The sequence below is a fragment of the Ixodes scapularis genome, unplaced genomic scaffold (assembly GCF_016920785.2).
Source record: "Ixodes scapularis isolate PalLabHiFi unplaced genomic scaffold, ASM1692078v2 PGA_scaffold7__128_contigs__length_106722199, whole genome shotgun sequence".
Taxonomy (NCBI): Eukaryota; Metazoa; Arthropoda; class Arachnida; order Ixodida; family Ixodidae; genus Ixodes; species Ixodes scapularis.
In genome coordinates, this window is record NW_024609882.1 from 88299076 (window position 1) to 88315614 (window position 16539).

The following is a 16539-nucleotide window of genomic DNA, read 5'->3' on the forward strand; positions in this document are numbered from 1 at the left end:
TAGCGTGTGCTCGCGCACACCGGCGGCTGCTGGGTATCGTGCGCCACTCATAGACTCTGAAATGTTTGGTTCAGCATCCCATTAAATAAAGACGTTTTTCAACTCAACTTAGTTCGTCTGCGGTGTACTTGCGTGGCTTCTGCCAAGGTTGCGGTCGCCGGCGATGTGGATGCTGGAGGCGCCGCCATGTTCGTCGGCATCGAGGGGAGCAGATAGGCCCCAACACGCGCCACCGTGTTCCTTTTACCGGCCATGGGTTGGAGTTCCTTGAAACTATGAGGCGTGCCAGCCCATGCCTATCCACCAAATCGCTGCCACAGACGCCAGACTTCGTTCCATTGCGACGGTGGAATTTAGGTGCCGTTCGGATCGCGGCATCGGCGCGGCTTCAGAAGCTGATAACGCCGGTTCGCTCCATGGGACCAATTGATGCTTTCGCATTAAAAAGACGCGTGCCAGTTAGGAGGAATGACTCTTTCCAATGAATAACATGAGCCTGTGTTTTAGAGCCCAGTTGCTCCTAACCAGAGCGTAGTTTGGACAGCGCAACTTTCAGTTCCGGTTCGATGTTGAGCTGCGACCTGCACTTCCTTTTTTATGGAGACCATCGCAGACAAGCCAGGTTTGAATATTTTAATTTCCCGAGCCGTTTCGCAACTCCCTGCTGAAACTGTCACGACCCCCATTGGGGGTCGTGACATATCATTTAAGAAACACTGACGTAGAGTTTTTTTTTTCAGAGCGTAGCTCTTAGGCCTCATTCACACAGCCGGCGTCTCGCCCCGTCCAGGCGAAAGCGCCGTGGGCGCCGTGCCCAAAACGGGACGGTGCGGGGACGGAGGAGTGTTCGAACCAGCGGCGGCGGCGGAGCTGCCGGCGATGCTGGCGGCTGTGCCCCCTTATACTGGGCGGTAGCTTGCGTCACCTAGCTTAAAAATCTTGGTGTACCTTTCAAATTCCGCTTCAACGTTTGTATCTCGTACAACTGTATAACCGATATAACCTATTATTTCGTGCGCAATTACACACTTCCCTCGGTCTTTATTACCAATCTTGTAATCCCGTATTTGTGGCTGCTTTGTGGCGGCGTGGACCACCAAATGCAGCGGAAGATCGGCGTCGACGGGCGCAGCCACAACTGTTTTGTTCCTCGGAGCTTGCGTTTGGGTCACCGATAACGACCTTGCATGTTTCAAAACATTTTATTTGTCTCCACGTTTCGAAACAAAAACGACAAGACTCACCGCAAGCACATTTCACATCAATCACTCCTTGCGCCGCATTTCGTCCCCGATGATCGACGACCGCATTTTGTTTCTTCGGCTGTTCTTCCTTAAGATCGCATTTACGTCTATCGCAAAGGAACCGATGTGGTCTCACCATTTCGAGCAGCAGCTCAGCGGTAAATCCAAATCTCTGTATGCCCTTTGTTCACTAGCCGTAAACATCACACAATGCGCCTGTCGTCTCGCTGGCCTCGCTGGCCTCCACGCTTCCCGAAAATAGCTTTGTTGGCTTCGTCGTTAGGGCGTTAGGGCACAGTACGGTCAACTCTCCCTCCCGCGGTCGTGCCCATGGTCACCCAACTTTTGCGAATCCGCCAAATTCAGCGAAAGTTTCCGATTTTGTGATTGGCCGTCCCTCGATGGGGCGGGGCGCCGGCGTTCCCGGTCGCGTATTTCCAAAACCTGGCCATTCCAGATCTGCCGCGGAGCGGCGTGCTCTGATTGGCCAGATTACTGCCGCACAAAATATTGACGGCGACGCACATATATACGGCGCCGGTCGGCGGCAGGAGCGTCTGCTACACTCCGGCGGATACTTTGGTGCCGTGGTCCGTGGTGACTTAGTGGACGCGTTGTTTCATCTGCCAGTGCATATCCATTGAGTTATTCCGCATATCACGCGCATAAAAGTCGGTAGCAGAAGTTTCGAGCATGCCGATGTCCACAGTTCGACTGCTCCAACCTCGGCGATTCTCTACCCAAGCTCGAATGAAGTAGGCCTCGCTGCTCTGTTCCGTAATTGAAACCGTGTACAGGTAGAGTGCTTGCAGTGCTAATGCGCAGTGCTTTTTAACCATAATTCAAGAAGCGAGAAAGATAGCCCTGCACAGCGTGTGTGGCTGGTGTCAACGTTTTCCGTGTGGCTCTCATCAAAGTAAGCCTTGTCGCCTTCCTACGCGCCCGCGTAGCGCCCGCAATCCTGTCAATCGTACCGCTGTTTTTCTTGCTCTGAAACGCTATGCAGATTTTATATCCACTTCAATGCTTCACAGCTGAATGAACACTTGTTTGTCGCTGAACAAGATTGCCATGAACGGATTTACTTCCGCGGTTTTACGCCCCGCAAGTGTTTACTTTTTCTGCCGTATTTTAACGTTTTATTTCACAGACTGCTTTGATTTGTACCCGTTTTAGGCTATTTGGCGCATACCGAGTTTTGTGAAAGTAAAAGGACGCGAATTGGTTTCAAGCTGTTTGTTTCTTACGCCTATCATGACTTCACGTCGTGTTATTTTGATCAGCACTGGAGGTGAGCTAGGACTGCTCCAATAAGTCTTTTTAACCCCAAGGAGCAGAGAATAAAAACCCATACAGAACTCGGTTTCAATAGATGGGGGCCTTTTTCTGGTGCCTTTTTGTTCACTGTTCCCTTCTCTGCACTTGATACATAGGTACGTATGCCACCTGCCCTTTCAGCCTGTGGAGGTCCATAGGAATTAGAACGGAAGCATTAAAGCCATCTTCAGAATTACTTGTGCATTAAATCCTGTTACCCACGGGACATTCTTGTGTGAATCCAAAGTCCATGCTATTGACAGCTTCTCCATGCTAGTGATAGACTCCAGCTACAATCTAGTTTTGTCATCTTTATTTCGGTCCCATCAATTTCCAGCTGCTGATGTCATCACTGTGTAATGCTGAAGTTCTAAAGGTCCCATAAATTACAGGCAGATCCAGACAATCCAGGACACTGAGCACAACGAATGCAATGCTGCTGGTTCTCACGACCAGCGACTTATACGCACACACCCCTAACATGCCCCAGGCCAAGTCCCTAATAACTGCGTCCCACTACAGCAACAGCGACAGACGACAATGAGCGACATACAACACCGACAAACAGCCCATTTGTCGGAGTCCGCTGTCCCACCTGGCGGACACGACACAGAAAAAGGGGACAAGGAAACTTGTTTCCTAGTGGGACTGGAGTTGTCAACAAAACACTTCAAAATACAGAGACAGAGCATCGCGACGCGGTTTTCGCATTTCTCTCTTTGGCCGTAAAACGCACCGACAAACACGGTGAAAGTGGAGACGATTACTTTATTTCTTGTTTAAAGCTTCTGCTTGTCTTCATTTGCCATTGGCGACTTTATGAAAACAGTCGTGACAATCGACACCCAACTTTTTCCAGACTAGAATTTCTCAATCGTTCCTCTTTTGGGTCGTTCGAAGCATTCCAGATGGGCACCACGGAATTTCAAGTCGATTTGAGGACGTTTTTAATTTCATATCCGAACGACCGAGGGCAGGCGTTTTATGGGGGACAATACAGGGGTAGTTTTATGGGGGACAATCACAGAACAGATGACAAGTCTCTCGTTTTGCCGGAATGGCTTGCCGCAGAACTGGTGGAACGTCGTGTCTTACTTCGTGGTGAGCGGTCTTACTTTGGTCAGTCCTCGCACATGGGTGTATCCATCCTGATGCAGGGGCGTAGACTTCGGCATCTTGAAGCACCAACCCGCGCGCCAAGTTTTCGCGAGCAAAACCAGCCGCAGCAAATTCCCTTTTGCAACACGACATCTAGCAAGCAAGCCGTGCCCGCGACTACTACGAGCAATCCAGGAATCGGAACTGCGGGAGCAGGAACGATCAGCGGCCGCCAAGGACTGAGTCACGGGAGGTATGGGAGGAAGGGTAGGAGGAGGGTGGCGAAGACAGCAAGAGAAGGCACAAGCGGGCGAGAGAATTAAGTTTGTCCCTGACCGATGTTCCTCGGAGGGCCTGCTTGCTGCGGCGTTTGTCGCGGGTGTTGGTCATTACAGTGGAACAGCATCAGCAACACAAAACTTTGCGGTGTTGCAGGACAAAAATCGGTATTTGTCGTTGTAGTGCCTAGGTGGCCAGGCTAACCCGGCCTAAGAGCCACAAACAAAACTACGAAACTTTCAAGAGCCGCGAGGGGGGGGGGGGGACTTTTGTCTACAGCAATTAACGAAGCTCGAACTACTTTCAATCTATCCGAGTCAAAAGCAGTAGAACTGTACGTAAGGTAGCAGTAGCACAAGACTATCAAACTGTAACCTGTCTTTCGACTTAAAACGCGTTCCATTTATTTTTTTGGGGAAGTGCTCGTGTGATCGGGAGGGAGGCGGGCGAGGGGAAGGAGGGGGGGAGGGAACCGCGAGCTGCACTTTAACACGCGAAGTCGCGAGCCGCAGCTTGGCCACCCCTGCTCTAATGGGACGACGCTATAAGAATTTTCTACTCAAAGCAGACTTGTACACGTTACTGAAAGATAGTAAGGAATTACATTTACAATTACTCGAGGCTAAATTGTAATTTATTACAATTACAATTACCTCCCCATGAAAGTAACTGACCGTTACCCCAAATTGTAATCCGTTACTTTCGTGCGTTACTTTTAACATTATTGTCCTCAAGTAAGAAACAAATGGAAGAGGATTATTCAAGTTCTTATTGTTGCCACCTGTTCCATTTAATGACCTTGAGTATTTTGAGCAACAGCTGTCTCTCGAAAGTCTCGTCAGACATTTTGCGTTATTTCTTACTCAATATGTCGACTGCTACGCTGAACACCATTTGAGCTGAGGCACTGGATGGGAGTGCCATATTGTTCCTCACAAATGCTTCATGCTCTGCATTGAGCTTTTTCAGCGAAGCAAGGGAAGTACTATTTACCTCAAATGTAGAGCAAAGCTTCGTCGTTGCAGTCGTTGCCATGCTATTCGAAAGATTTAGTAGATCCTTCCGATACCTCCAATACCCGCGATAACGGTACCCGATAACGATATGATGCATACGCAAAGACGGCGGAGAAGTATCGGATATCATTATTGTAGTCATCGGACCGATCTACTAAAAGTCTCCATTGTCTAAATCGCGAAGCTGTAGAAGTCATTAACAGCAAAACATAGTTGTAACAGTAAGGGGATAAATAAATAATAAAATAATAAATAAGGTTTGGCTCGATATTGCCGCGCGCAAGGTCACGGACTTGTAGAAGGTTCTCGTTTATTCTTACAACTGACATAACTTCTATCGTTTATCCCTGCTCTTGTTTTTCCAGAATGTGCATGTTCATTCTCGCGCCGAGCGCGCTACGCTCGAACCTTCTCCGCCGAAACTTCGAGATAGCGCTCACTCTAGATAAGAGGCCGCCAGCGACTTTGTCGAGTCAGTCTCGCCCCAGCGCTCGATTCTGCTGACACGCCGACTTCGACGCCCGCGACGCTCTGCTTTCTTCTGTTGCCTTCTTTATTTTTGGCACAAGTTCGCCACATTAAACGTTTATTTATTTCTGTTCATTTCTTCTTTATTCGTCACCACCCGTGACATTCTGGTGGAGGTGCGGGGTACCGCATGTTCGTGCAGCGCAGCCCTCCGAGTTCCCGCAGTACAAGTCCGAACCCAAGCTCCCGAGGACCCAACGAAAACCAGATCGAGACTCGATCAAGTCGCCACACCCAAGGGCTAAACCCGGAATACGGACTTCTACCACCCAGGACCAGGCAGCCGACGATGGCCAACCAGTCGCAGACCCCCGCCGCTCCTGCCGTCGTCTACCTACCCGTCGCTCCTCGGACACCGTCTCCGTTCCACGGCGAACTCCACGAAGACGTTGAAGATTGGATCGACCAATTCGAACGCGTCGCCCGCCACAATAGCTGGACCAACGAGCAACGGCTGCAAAACGTGTATTTCTCGCTCGAGGGGACTGCCAGAAGCTGGTACGAAAATCACGAGTCTTCGTTGACATCCTGGGACATTTTCAAGAGCCAGCTGAAGGCGACATTCGTCAACCAGCATCGCCGAGAGAGAGCCGAAGACTTACTGCGTACCAGGACTCAAGGGCCCAACGGGAGCATCACCGCCTTCGTGGAGGATGTCCTGCGTTTAAGCGCCCGAGCCGACCCGGAGGCCACAGAGGAAAAGAAACTTCGAATCCTCATGCGAGGCGTCAAGGCAGAAATTTTTGGAGGCCTGGTTCGGAATCCCCCGACGACCGTCGATGCTTTTGTCAGTGAAGCCACCAACATCGAGCGCGCACTGACGGCCCGAGCAAGCCACTACCACCGACTCGCCGGCGCGCCTAATGCTCCAACCGTCACAGCTTCCCTACTGGACCCAAATACCAACGGTGTCGACAACCTCCGGGAGATCGTCCGGGAGATCGTCCGGGATATCGTCCGGGAAGAGCTCCGCAAGATCCTACCTGCTGCAGATAGCCCGTCTTCTCTCTCACTCGCCGAAGTCGTACGAGAGGAGGTCCACCGAGCCTTCCAGGCGGAGACTCCTGTCATCGCAGCAGCACCCGAGGAGCCCAGCCTGACCTACGCCGCAGTGGCCCGAAGGCCACCACCTCCTCCTCGAGCCTATGTCGCTCCGCCCCGACGTCGATCTCTTGCGCCGCAGCACGACCGCCACCGCGACGACCAGGTCCAGTATGCCGGCCAGGAGCCCCGCGCACCTCGGAAGACCGACGTATGGCGAACACCCGACCGACGTCCTTTGTGTTTCCACTGCGGGGAAGCGAACCACACCTACCGCCAATGCCCATACCGACGACTCGGGCTGCGCGGATTCCACCCGAATGACCCCCGCCCCCGTTACGGTGAACGCCCTCGTGAGATCGACGAGTACCTTCGACGACCTCAGTCCCCCGAGCCTGCCTCCCGCCGAGAGTTCCGGTCGCCATCGCCACGACGTCCGGCTTCGCCGATGCACCGACCCCGACGTGAAAGCCTGTCACCCCTCGCTCCTCGCCGGGGAAACTAGGCGCGGCAACCCCTGGAGGTGGAGTTGCCGAAGACGACCGACGTAAAGAGCCTCCAAGAACGACGGAGCGCTCCCACTCTCCCGACGCCACGCATCGCAACGAAGCTTCTGCATCGGTGTCCAACAACCTAAACGTTGTTATCGACGGCCACGACGCATCAGCACTCGTGGTTACCGGAGCAGACTACTCAGTCTTGAGTGGGAGGCTCTCCCGCCGTCTTCGAAAAGTCACGACGCCGTGGGATGGACCTCAAATACGAACCGCCGGAGGGCACCTCATCACGCCGGTTGGGAGATGCACTGCTCGCGTCGAGATCCACGGTGAGACGTGCCCTGTCAAGTTTGTCGTTCTGCAAGACTGTTCGAGGGACATTATCCTCGGAATGGACTTTCTCTGCGAGTATGGCGCCGTCATCGACCTCGGAGCAAACCGGCTGACGCTACGAAAACCTGCTCCACCGCAGGAGGACCCCAAAGCGACGTCATCCGCGGTACGAGTCCTCGCAAACCACGTGAACCTACCACCGCGGTCAAGTGTTTTCGTACCCGTCGGGGTCGATGAGACTTTCTGCGGCGACGTTTTGCTCGAAGGAAGCCTCCAGTTGCTTCTAGGAAGAGGGATCGGCATCGCAAGAGGCGTCACGGAGCTCCAAGACGGACACACTGTCGCACTCGTAACGAACTTCCGACAGGAGGCCCAGCACCTTACGAAAGGCACCGCCGTGGGTCACGCGGAGGAACTCCCGGACTCAGCCGCAATCGCCGGAATATCAGAAGACCTCTCCTCATGGCCACCCAAGACAACGCCGCCTTCGCAGTTTGACATCGATCCAACCCTGCCTACCCCACAACGACGACAACTCAGTGACCTACTCGTCGAGTTCAACGAGTGCTTCTCCACGTCGTCAAAGGTGCGCCAAACGACCGTTGCGAAACACCGAATTGTCACTGAAGACAACGCGCTTCCTGTTCATCGGTCGCCGTACCGTGTCTCTGTCAAAGAGAGAGAAGTCATCCAGAAGCAGATCCAAGAAATGCTCGATGACGACATTGTTCAGCCCTCAAGGAGTCCGTGGGCTTCACCGGTAGTCCTGGTGAAAAAGAAAGACGGGACCCTTCGGTTCTGCGTGGACTATCGCCGACTTAACGCCGTAACAAAAAAGGACGTCTACCCGCTGCCACGCATCGACGACACCCTGGACCGGCTGCGCCACGCCCGATACTTTTCGTCGATGGACCTGAAGAGTGGGTACTGGCAGATCGAGGTGGACGAACAAGATCGTGAAAAGACCGCCTTCGTCACGCCGGACGCGCTGTACGAATTTAAAGTTATGCCGTTCGGACTATGCACAGCACCGGCGACGTTCCAGCGCGTAATGGACACCGTTCTTTCCGGCTTGAAGTGGCAAAGTTGTCTCGTCTATCTCGACGACGTCGTGGTATTCGCCACCAACTTCGACGAGCACCTGAGACGCCTGCGAGCCGTGCTACAGGCTATCCAGAATGCCGGACTGACACTGAAGCCGTCGAAATGTCAGTTCGCTTACGGCGAGCTCAAATTCCTGGGCCATGTCGTGAGTGCTCAAGGTGTAAGTCCTGACCCTTCAAAGACATCCGCTGTCGCCGAATTTCCGAAGCCATCAGACAAGAAGGCCGTGCGAAGATTTCTTGGGCTGTGCGCATACTACAGGCGTTTCGTTCGCGATTTCGCTAAGATTTCTGCACCGCTCACACATCTGACGAAGGACGACGTGAACTTCCAGTGGGGGGAGGAGCAAGAACAAGCGTTCAACGAACTGAAGGAAAGACTCCAGTCTCCCCCCATTCTCGGACACTTCATTCCATCAGCGGAAACGGAAGTTCACACGGACGCCAGCAACGCCGGACTAGGCGCGGTACTCGTCCAAAGACAATACGGAGCAGAGAGGGTGATCGCTTACGCAAGCCGGGCACTGTCCAAGGCAGAGAAAAATTACTCAACAACCGACAAGGAATGTCTCGCTGTCGTCTGGGCGTTAACCAAGTTCCGTCCGTACCTGTACGGGATCCCGTTCCGCGTTGTCACGGACCACCACGCTCTCTGTTGGCTCGCCAACCTTAAGGACCCGTCAGGACGCCTCGCTCGCTGGAGCCTTCGACTGCAAGAATTTGACGTAACCATTGCGCATAAGTCTGGCCGCAAGCATAATGACGCCGATTGTTTGTCTAGGGCCCCAATTGAATCTCCACCCGACAGCACCGACGACGACGATGACGCCCGTTTTCTCGGAGCACTTACGGATACTGACATGGGAGCACTTCGACGAGACGACCCCGAACTTCGCGCCGTGATGGGCCACCTCGAAGGTCAAGGAAGTTCAGTTCCGCGAGTCTTGGCCCGAGACCTGCCAAGCTTCGTTCTGCGGCGAGGCGTGCTCTTCAAGAAGAACTTCGGAACGAGCAACACTGCCTGGCTGCTGGTTGTTCCGGCCAGCCTGCGAGAGGAAATCTTTCAAGCATGCCATGACGACCCGACGGCTGGACACCTTGGATACAGCAGGACGCTCGCCCGGATTCGTGAAAAGTACTACTGGCCGAGGCTACCCAAGACCGTTCACCTATACATTCGATCATGCCATGAGTGTCAGCGACGCAAGAAACCGCCGACGAAGCCGTCAGGACTTCTGCACCCGATTTCTCCCCCGTCTATGCCGTTCCAGCAGATCGGAATGGATTTACTTGGCCCTTTCCCGCCGTCAACGTCGGGAAACCGCTGGATTATCGTCGCCACCGATTATCTCACACGGTACGCCGAGACGAAAGCCCTTCCAGCAGGCACGGCTGTTGAAGTCGCCAAGTTTTTCATCGAGTCCATCGTCCTCCGGCACGGCGCTCCAGAAGTTTTGATTACAGATCGCGGATCATCGTTCATGGCGCAGCTGACCCAAGAAATCCTCCGACTCAGTCACACCAGCCACCGTCGTACAACTGCGTACCACCCGCAGACCAACGGGCTGACGGAAAGACTGAACAAGACAATCGCCGACATGATCTCTATGTAGTACGTCGACGTTGAGCACAAGACGTGGGACGAGGTGCTGCCCTACGTCACGTTCGCCTACAATACGGCGCTTCAGGAGACCACTGGATTCACCCCTTTTCAGCTGGTACATGGTCGGAAGGTGTCGACCATGCTGGACGCAATGCTGCCCCATGAGCCATCTGACAATCAGAGCAACGACGCCCAGGTGGTTGCTCAACGCGCCGAGGAAGTCCGCCAGCTCGCCCGACTCATGATTCAAGACCAGCAACGCGTCGACGCGGGCCGCTACAACCTTCGTCGCAGGGACGTTCACTTCCAGCCCGGAGACAGGGTGTGGGTGTGGACGCCCATCCGTCGCCGCGGTCTCAGCGAGAAGCTTCTGAAACGCTATTTCGGACCCTACAAGATCATCCGATGGCTCGGCGATCTGAACTACGAAGTCCTTCCCGACGGAACGCGTCCATCTGCAAGACGCCAGCCACGACCCGAGGTGGTGCACGTCGTCCGGCTGAAGCCGTATTACGAACGATAGCACTTTCCACCGTCGTCGACGTGTGAACTGTGAACTGTGAACGGTGAACAGTGAACTGGTGAACTGTGAACTATGGCTCGCAATTCTACTGTCCTTTAGTTGTGGATTTGTTTTTCGTTTTGTGCTGCATCGGGACGATGCGCTTTTAAAGGGGGGGATAATGCCGCGCGCAAGGTCACGGACTTGTAGAAGGTTCTCGTTTATTCTTACTACTGACATAACTTCTATCGTTTATCCCTGCTCTTGTTTTTCCAGAATGTGCATGTTCATTCTCGCGCCGAGCGCGCTACGCTCGAACCTTCTCCGCCGAAACTTCGAGATAGCGCTCACTCTAGATAAGAGGCCGCCAGCGACTTTGTCGAGTCAGTCTCGCTTCAGCGCTCGATTCTGCTGACACGCCGACTTCGACGCCCGCGACGCTCTGCTTTCTTCTGTTGCCTTCTTTATTTTTGGCACAAGTTCGCCACATTAAACGTTTATTTATTTCTGTTCATTTCTTGTTTATTCGTCACCACCCGTGACAATATTCTTCTTCCCTTGGTTCTGAACCAGTTTGAGCCTCACTTGAGACGTTGGTGAATAAAAAAAAAAGTTTCCAGTATATAAGTATTAGTAAAAAAAGAAAAAGAAGGACACTCATAACAACAATTAATTAGAGCGTCGGTTAAAACAAGGAAATGTAAACGCACGTTTGCCGTGTGTACTTTTCTTGGTGCCGTTCAAAAACGCACGGAGCAGGGACCAACTACAGTTTACTCCGGTGTTCTCCAGATATATAGACGTCCGCTGATGCCACGGGCAGCAAAGGGTAGAGTACAAAGTAAGCCGCGCTATGGCCCCACTCACGAATTTCACTCTCTCCTCAAGCCCAGAATATCAAGTCTAGTCAGCCACCATTATGTTTTATTTGTAAAAATATCTGCTTGAGATAAGATGCGTCCTGCTGGGGCAAAACTGGAAGAAGAAGAAAGGAAGACTATTACCATTTTATAAGTGCTTGCAAAAGGCTGACTCACAAAAAGGGTAGGGTAGACGGAGCGTTGTCTCGTGTTGTGACATTATAAAAATGGTTTAATTCTTTTCAGTGCACTTACCGCCTCGAGCTTCTCGAAGAGGCGCACAATCACTTGGTGTCCTCCTCTCACCGTCTTCGGTCACAAAGAAAAAACAAAGGAACTAAAAAAAAAGCGAAAATGACTTGCCCCCCCCCCCCTTTTTTTTGTGACATGGATGTTAGGGTCTAAAAAAAGATAGATTCAGGGGCTTGGTGTTGCAAAAAAAGGGTTTGCGGAACTGAAGAGTGCCAAGGCTCTCTTTGCGCTGGTCGATTCCCGTGACAGTGTCACTGCGCTCGACTTTACAAAAATGAAAAAAAAAAAGCTTTATTTAGAATTGGGGGGAGGGGGGGTTGGTTCTGACAAAAAAAAATGTAACGGATTACAAGGAATCCGTTACGTAAACAATGTAACGGAATTACTCTAAAATTACTCTAGAAAATATCTAATTAATCCGTTACTAAATTACTGATGAATGTAAGGGATTACAAGTAATTTCGTTACTTGTAACGGATTACGAACAAGTCTGACTCAAAGTATGCAAATCTACGCTATATATCCCTCGGGAGGCCTTTCCCAGAATTAGCAACACTTTCCCAGATTGACAATCATGGATGAACCCCTGGTCTCAATCCTGGCAGTGTTACAGCAGGGGAAGGTGAGCACTGAAGATGCCTGTTCTGCTGCGACTCACTAGCAAGTCAGTCGCGGGAGATTGAAGGAACTCCAAGTTGGGACGTTGCAACCAAAGCAACATTTTCCCCCCTCTGCTTGGTCCCTTTGCTGGAACTTCTAGAACGAGCCACCCCGGGATCAAGACAATCTGCACCAGTACATGGCAGCTCCTATGACCCATCTTGTAACGCCTTCATCTCAACCGCCATTCTCCAGCAGTTCTTTTAGGCACAGTTTTCAGAAGGTAATCAAAAGAGCATGCACAAGCTACGTCAGAGGTCCAGGCGCAGTTCAAGGTCTTGCATCCGAGAAATAATTCTCGACAGTCGCCACATATGTTGATGAACACCAGTGTTGCAGGCAATCATCTGCCAAGAAACCACACTTGATCATGCAGACGCTTGCTTCCCAGAGGTTGATTGCGCAGAACCGGATGGTGCAGCTTGATCCTGCCCATCAACCAGGCCTTTGGCACGTTCCCTCTGTGTAGCATTGCAGATGCTTGAAGTAGACTGTAGACTGCCTGCCTGATGGGTAAAGGAAGACCAAGCAATCAATTCAAGCCACCCTTGAACCAATGTGCAGAAAAGGAAATTCAAACATGGAGATATGAAACATGCTGTAGTCAAGACAGATTGTAAGTCGCTATGCTTGTTCTGGGTGTGTCTTGATCAATCCATTAAGTGGGAGCCGGAGACTCGCCCTTTTAAAGGGCCCCTGAAAAAGAAAAAAAAAAGTGTATTTTTTAACAATCTATAGTCGGTGACAGGTCAAGAACGAAGTGGATACTCCTCCCACCTCTTTCCACTTTAGCAGTGCGAACTCTGGAGAGGAGGCGACCTCCTCTCCATTGTTTACTCCGCTGAAGTGGAAAGGGGTGGGAGGAGCTTCCACTTCGTTCTTGACCTGTCACCGACTATAGTTGGGACACGCGTGTCAAAAAAAATTTTACGCGAGGAAAAATATTTTTTAGAGCAATATTGACGGCGCAAGACGGGATTTAGTCGGCAGTCACGTCCCTTACGGCTTGTTTTCTCTCTCGGCATTTCAGGCGCATGGAGCAGAGGTCGATCGCCTTCGCCTTCACGACCAAGATGTAATTTTGGAATGACCCATGACGTCATGGACTTCGCGCACAATTTCAATTAAATCTCTCGCAAGCAATATTGCTCTAAAAAACATTTTTTTTCGTAAACCTTTTTTTTAGCACATGTGTCCCACTAGACTGTTTAAAAAAACAACTTTTTTTGCTCTTCAGGGTCCTTTAAGTTAGCCACAAAGTTACTTCCCAACCAGCAAGTTATCCCTTGAAGTCCTGCTGCATGCTACCTTAGGAAGAAAGTTGAAGATGGGAAATTTGCATCAGAATGAGCAAGAATGCCTTCCAAGGCGAAAAGCATTGACGTGCACGCTCCGCCAAAGCTACATTTCACCAAAATGTAATGAATTTATGCCTACATTGCACCATAAGGGAGTTTTCGTTTATAACTACCGAAACTAATAGTTCAGGCGTCGCAGTACTGCCAGATTGTTCCTGTAACATTGTGCAAATCGTTCAAAACTTCCGGTTATCGCTTAGAATAACGTGTGGTTTGATTTGATTTACACACCGAACATGACTCAGTATTCGGATGTTTCGTGATCTCTCTCATTGTACGTGGTATGTTCGGGCAGTCTAATTATCTCCATTGAGTGCGCTTCTCACACCATGCACTGGTGCACTGCCGAGAAGCTACACCCGTAGCTTCTCGGGAGTAGGCATTGAAATTCTGCATATGTCGCTTTGCCGCAGCGCAGCCTTGTCTTAAAGGGGCACTAAAGTGCTTTTTGAGATCCTCGTTTTATTGTTATAACTCAATCTACAAGCACTAACCATCCTAAAAAAAAAAATTACATTCATCTGCGGTCGATTTGCATACTAAAACAATTGATCAAAATTCTCGACACTTAGCGTCAGCGCACAATGACAGATGGCGCTACCGAACCTTGGTGAATATGGTCAAACAACGGACGGCACGTGTCGGCCACTCGCGAGTGATCGAGTCCACCGTGGACGAGGTGCCGACCAGTCGTGCACGTCCACGCGGGAACCCATCGCTCGCAAGTGGCTGACATGCCCTGCCCGTCGCTCGACCATATTCAGCAAGGTTCGGTAGCACCATCTGTCATTCTGCGACAATGGTAAGTGTCTGGAACCATCACTTTCTTAAGATACGAATCGACCGCGGATGAATGTAACTTCTGGTTTTTTTAGGATGATCAGTGCTCGTACATTGAGGTATGACCATAGAACGAGACTCTCAAAACACGCTTTAGTGCCCCATTAAAGGAATACCGAACCGAAATTCGGATTTCGCTAAATAAGGACGCATGAGAGTTGAACAAGACGCTGGCAACTCCAAAACATGACTCGTACATCAGTATCTCCAACAGATGGCCGCACTTCTGGAAAAAAAAAAGGGCGCAATCGAGGTTTTTGACGTCATTGTCCTCCGGCAGAATTTCAGAATGAGGGGAAGCGGCATCGCTTCTCTCCTCCTTGCTTCGGTTCACTAGCTCGAAGGGACAAAGCGAGAAGGAATGGGAATCGTGACGTGACTTGTCTCGTCGGCTGTGTTCACTCGCACACTTCCAAAAATACAGAGATCCGATCCGTTAGAGGCATCGCTGCATGAGTGTTGTTTCGGGGTTTTGCAGCGTCCCGCCTATCTGTCCACCCTTGTTTTGTGAGCTCGAAATTTCTGTTCACTATCCCTTTAAGGGTAAAAGCACTATTCCAGGGTGAAAGGTGGACAACAAAGCATGAATTAGAAAAATAAATATATATGTGAAAGGAAAGGGAACTTGGTGAATGCTGATGTGATATTTACCTTACACTAAACTTTGCTAAATAAAAATCCGGTTAGTCTATATCAGGGGTGGCCAAACTGCGGCTCGTGAGCCGCATGCGGCTCATCACGGGTCCAAGTGTGGCTCGCTGGTTTTGGGTAAGCATGCCGCCCTACCCCTCCTGTGTTCCAAAGCCGAACAGATTTTAGAATTAAAAAAAAGAAAAGCTCACAGACTTGGCAGCCTTGTATTACACAACGTAGATACAGCTGGACTGGTCTTTAACACATTAATGCGTCCGGTGACACTGTTTCCTTTATCGTCCTAGAGAAAATTGGAACCGTATACGCATAACAGACGTCGGGGGCAGTGGCTGGCTAGCAAACCAGCCGAAGCTTTCATTTCTGCTGAGCGGTTAAAGTAACATTCTGCTGCTTGCTGTTATTTGTTGTAGTCAACAATTATACTTGTTCCTTTTTAAAAACACTGTTCCCTCCATATAGCTTTTTTTTCTTTTTAAAGTAGCCTTTTTTTCTTTTACTTTCCTGTGGCTCTTTGAACCTTTGTCGTTTTGTCTGCGGCTCTAACCCCATGTCACTTTGGCCACCCCTGGCCTATATGATAGACAATGAAACCTTGAAAATATTACACACAATTCCTTTATGTGGTTAGCATACTAATTTAATGATGCTTGCTTATCCAAAAGTGCTCATCAGTGAGTAAATAATAATCGTCCCCAGAGCCCGACCTGTATTTCTGGGGGTGTGCTGTGTAGTATGTCATTTATATATGTCAAGACTGACTCCAAAACAGAACTGCGAGCTGGCAGAGGGTTTGCAACATTACCGTTGCTTTCCACACTTAGGCTTCAATTTGTTAGGTGGGAATCAATCCAGTTAGTTATTGCTGATTCCATCTTAAATGTTTTGATTCTGGCCACAGGTCTCCAATGTGGCACTCAATAAGAGGCCTCATAGAAGCCCAAAAAACATATAAACCTGCTCTCTGTCATTTAGTGCTAATGCAATGAGCTGTTTCCTATGCTCTGTTCACCACCAAGTTGACAGTGCGATGGGAGCAACACATTCACTGGACCTATCGACCGCCTTCCACTCGTCTCCGGACCCTGCTCCGGACGCATGGATGTAGGCGGGGGAATGTGATCAGATGGCAAATGATGGGCGTACAACTGGTCCAGCAAGCACGTAGCTTCCAATGCACCGTGAGCTTAGGGGTGAGCGGAGTATACCAGTTCTGCGACTGTACATAGGCCAGGTCAGGAAATGAGATACATTTAATTCTCTCATGAGCTACAAACAACGGAACTAAATAGCCATAAAACCTTTATCCACGACGACACATACGTAGCACCCGAAACGAAGGTGTGGGATGGCGATA

General features: G+C 50.7%; 1 protein-coding gene across 1 annotated transcript in view; it reads left to right on the forward strand.

Annotated features, from left to right (window-relative positions):
• LOC8037139 (venom serine carboxypeptidase-like) overlaps positions 1-16539 on the forward strand; it is a 99300-nt gene that overhangs the window by 14765 nt on the left and 67996 nt on the right. The gene's annotated exons all lie outside the window — the stretch shown is intronic.